At 34.3% G+C, this 4,236-nt stretch overlaps 1 pseudogene; it reads left to right on the plus strand.

Moving 5' to 3' along the window:
* Positions 1 to 347: 347 nt before the first annotated feature.
* Positions 348 to 2,407, plus strand: LOC131048337 (peroxidase 5-like; annotated as a pseudogene).
* Positions 2,408 to 4,236: the final 1,829 nt, after the last annotated feature.

Genomic DNA, 4,236 nt, shown 5'->3' on the forward strand with positions numbered 1-4,236 from the left:
GCCGCTGTGATTCTTAACATGCACGCTGGCTAATTCTGTATTTTGAAAAATAGAGTGTGTGATTCGAATCAAGGCACGATGCCTGATTAATATTATTACTGAGCTGTGAAGCACATGATAGAAACGAAGCTGTTGGGATATGTATGCTTGGATAACCATTAATACAAATTTAACGACCTAATCTTATGGGGCTTAAGACAATTGACTGGTTGTAATATAAATATCTTGTTCCACAGGCTTGTTTGTCAATATTGCAGTGCAATACAATAATATAGCATTTCAGATCAGTATTGATCGTTATAATTTGTAGACTCTTATGTTCTCCAAAGTTCTAGAGTCCTCCTAAAATGGCAAAGTGCAGTATTATAGTTCACCTCATTCTGGCTGCACTGATATTAGCCTTTGCCACTGCAGTAAAAGTTGATGTAAATGGTCTGCTGCAGGATTTCTACGAAGATAAGGATTGTTTACAAGCAGAATCCATTGTATTTAAGTACGTGAAAGCTGCGTTTTATAGAAATCCAGGAATTGCTCCTGGGCTTATAAGGATGCACTTCCACGACTGCTTCGTCAGGGTACGTACTCATTCCATTTCATTATATGAATATACACATTGAATATATACTCGTTGAAACTCAACTCCATTTCATTGTATGGACATACACATTGAAAATACTGCATTTCATCACCAATTGAGATCAGTTGTAATGTTGAATTAAATTGCAGGGATGCGACGGGTCCGTGCTTATCGACTCCACTCCAGACAATAAGGCGGAAAAAGATTCACCGGCTAACAATCCGAGCCTTCGTGGGTTTGAAGTGATTGACGCAGCCAAAGCAGAACTGGAAGCTGTCTGTCCTCAGACTGTTTCTTGTGCAGACATACTTGCATTTGCAGCTAGAGATAGCGCATTTCTGGTTATTGTTTCTCAACACCCATGAATTAATTTTCTTTGAAACACTTCTATATCTTTTCTAGAGGGTATTATGGATAGGGACATACTTGCATTTGCAGCTAGAGATAGCGCATTTCTGGTTATTGTTTCTCAACACCCATGAATTAATTTTCTTTGAAACACTTCTATATCTTTTCTAGAGGGTATTATGGATAGGGAAGGGTATCAGTATCCATTAAGTTTTTAAATGGTACATCTGATTTTGATGATCTTTTGTTTTCTACATATGTAATTTAAGAACTTATAGCTATTGTTTTGATTTTTGAATAGTTACAAGGATTACAAGAAGATTCTTTATAAATGCAAGAGTAAAAAAATGATCATTTTAAAAACATGTTTTATACATATTTGCTATTGTCTGTCAATCCTTCACTTTGACCCCAGCAAAATTTGTACAACTGATTTAATAATTATACACAAGTGACCTAATAATAATCGACTATAAATACCAGTAAAGTTACATTTGCCACTAGAAATGGTGCATTTCTGATTGGTTTTTCTCAACACCGATGAATCAATTTTCTTCAAAAACTTCTAATTTTCTCCCTCAGAAGTTTTATAGATAGTAGAAACTTAAAACCTTTTTTCATGTTAATTTAATGTACAGGCATCTCCATTGGGCCTCGCCTATTGGAAAGTGAAAGGTGGACGAAGAGATGGAAGGATTTCATTGGCTTCAGACACCACAGCAGATAATCTGCCCTCCCCAGCTGCCAATGTGGACCAGCTAACAAAAGTGTTTGTGGCGAAGGGCCTGTCCTAACAAGACATGGTACTTTTATCAGGTATCACAAGAAAAAATATTCTCTCTTTTTGTATACACAAATATTTGAAATGTCAGTTTAGAATATTGGATATACAGCGTTATAAAATGGATGTATTTTTAAGATATCTATATTCGTCATTCTTATTATCAGTGTAAAATGGCTTTTCACATTACTTAATATAGATATCATAAATATATCTATCTAAAATAATGAAAATAATCAATTTAACACTAATTTATTTACTTAAAAAATTGTTGTTTTGATACAGGTGCTCATACAATTGGTGTTTCCCACTGTAATTTCTTCGTATTGCAGAGGCTCTACAACTTCAACAGTACTCATTCCACAGACCCATCATTAGATCCCACCTATGCTGCGGCACTGAAAGAAAAATGCCCTGCAAACACCACTGACAGCAGCATCACAGTGCGCTTGGATAACAGCACTAGGAAAGATATCTTGGATAACAACTACTATGATCAAGTTAAAAAGAACCGGGGTTTGTTCATCTCGGACGCAACATTGCTAACAGATCCCAATACTAAGAATATTGTGCAACAATGCGCTGCGTCAAATCTTTACTTTTGGTCACAGTTCTCGGATGCAATGGTCAGGCTGGGAAATGTTGGTGTTCTCTCAGGAGAGGAGGGAGAAATCCGCCTCAATTGCAGAAGGATTAACTAGTTCTATTCATTAACTTGTGCTGTGTTATTAGTTTTTTAAGCTCATCACAAATAACAAAAAGCTTTTGGCTTATTTGTCCACCCATATAATGTCCGGGTGATCTCAATTGTGAGAACTATTTATGAACTCCTTAGATGTCTATTGAACTAGTTTCAAATAGTTTTCCTGGGTTCATGAAGAAGTGTGTATGATTGTTTTTTTATATTAAAATAAAATGTTTTATACCACATTCATTATGATAGATTTCGTGTTTACAAATATGAATTAAAATAAAAGCAGTCATACAAAATAATTTCAGTAATCATTATTTTACTTATTTCATATATCGCCCCTTTTCAACTCACCTCCTATTTAAAACTATGAAGGGAATGAATCCAAACTTGAGTATGGATCGATTATGTGATAAAGAGGTGTGAATGAATCCAAATTTGAGTATGGATCAATTATGTGATAAGAGGTGTTGATATTAGTATTACTTATTTTGGTAGGATATTATTGATATCAATAGCAATTTTTTTTTACGAGTTGTAATTTATTATATAATAATTTGTATTTAATAATAGTATATCTAAGGGATAATTATATGAAGAGGTGTAATTTATAATGATGGAAAAAGAAGACATTTGTTTTTTAAATATAAATAAATATTTTGGAGGGTATTTTTTCTTTTCTTTAAGGGTTTTCATAACATATCTCTTTTGTTACTTGATTGTGGTTTCTAGTTTGTGAGTGTGTTTATTTGTGTTGGCTATATGATTGGATAACTCTTCATTGGACCTTTCCATTATGGATACATTAAGTGGCATTAGATTGAAAATATTGAACCTTGAGTAGACTAAGCAATAAATTTAGGAGAATGTCGCTAGAAAGAGTATATTGTTAGGAATTTGAATGAGGTATTGGAAGTGGTAAGAGAAAATAAGGTTAGATAAGAAGCTTTCAAGGAAGATAGAAAAAGGGAACAAATCCCAAGGAATGATAATGAGAGTGATGTGGGGGAAGATGTTAGAGAGCATGCACAAGATCTAGAAGAGCACAAAGAATAATTAGATTACGTGAAGGTGTTGAAGGCTATTTCCAAAATTGGTAAAAGGTTTCCAAGTATAGCAATGATCTAAAACTATAAGAACTAATGTATTGGATAACTGAGTTGGATGAATATTTAAGTATGGTGAGATTGAGATCCCTGAAATAGTTAGGCTTCAAAATATCAAGCTCAAAGGAATGAAAGGAAGTACAACTAGAAATAAATAAGAAGAAAATGGGAGAATGATAATGTAGGAGAGGATGACTAGAAAATTTAAAAGATAATACATATCTATGGACTATGAGATAAAACTACTAAAGAAATTACAAGGTTTAAGGAAATGGACAAAATTGTTAATGAGTATACTAAATGATATGTATGAAAATGAGATCCTAGGCCTATGGATGAAAAAGTAAGATCTCAAATTTCCATAGCATAGCATTCGAACACAAATGGTTTCAACTATAGTGATAGTACGAGAGTTGAACACCTAAGATTATGTTTCCTTGTTGTAATGGAATTGAGATTGTGAAAAGAGAGAGAGAGAGAGAGAGAGAGAGAGAGAGAGAGAGAGAGAGAGAGAGAGAGAGAGAGAGTGTGCGCGTGTAAGGAAATGGACAAAACACACAAATGGTTTCAACTATAGTGATAGTACGAGAGTTGAACACCTAAGATTATGTTTCCTTGTTGTAATGGAATTGAGATTGTGAAAAGAGAGAGAGAGAGAGAGAGAGAGAGAGAGAGAGAGAGAGAGAGAGAGAGAGAGAGAGAGAGAGAGAGAGAGAGAGTGCGCGTGTAAGGA

This window comes from Cryptomeria japonica, chromosome 8, assembly GCF_030272615.1.
Source record: "Cryptomeria japonica chromosome 8, Sugi_1.0, whole genome shotgun sequence".
In the NCBI taxonomy this organism is placed as follows: domain Eukaryota; kingdom Viridiplantae; phylum Streptophyta; class Pinopsida; order Cupressales; family Cupressaceae; genus Cryptomeria; species Cryptomeria japonica.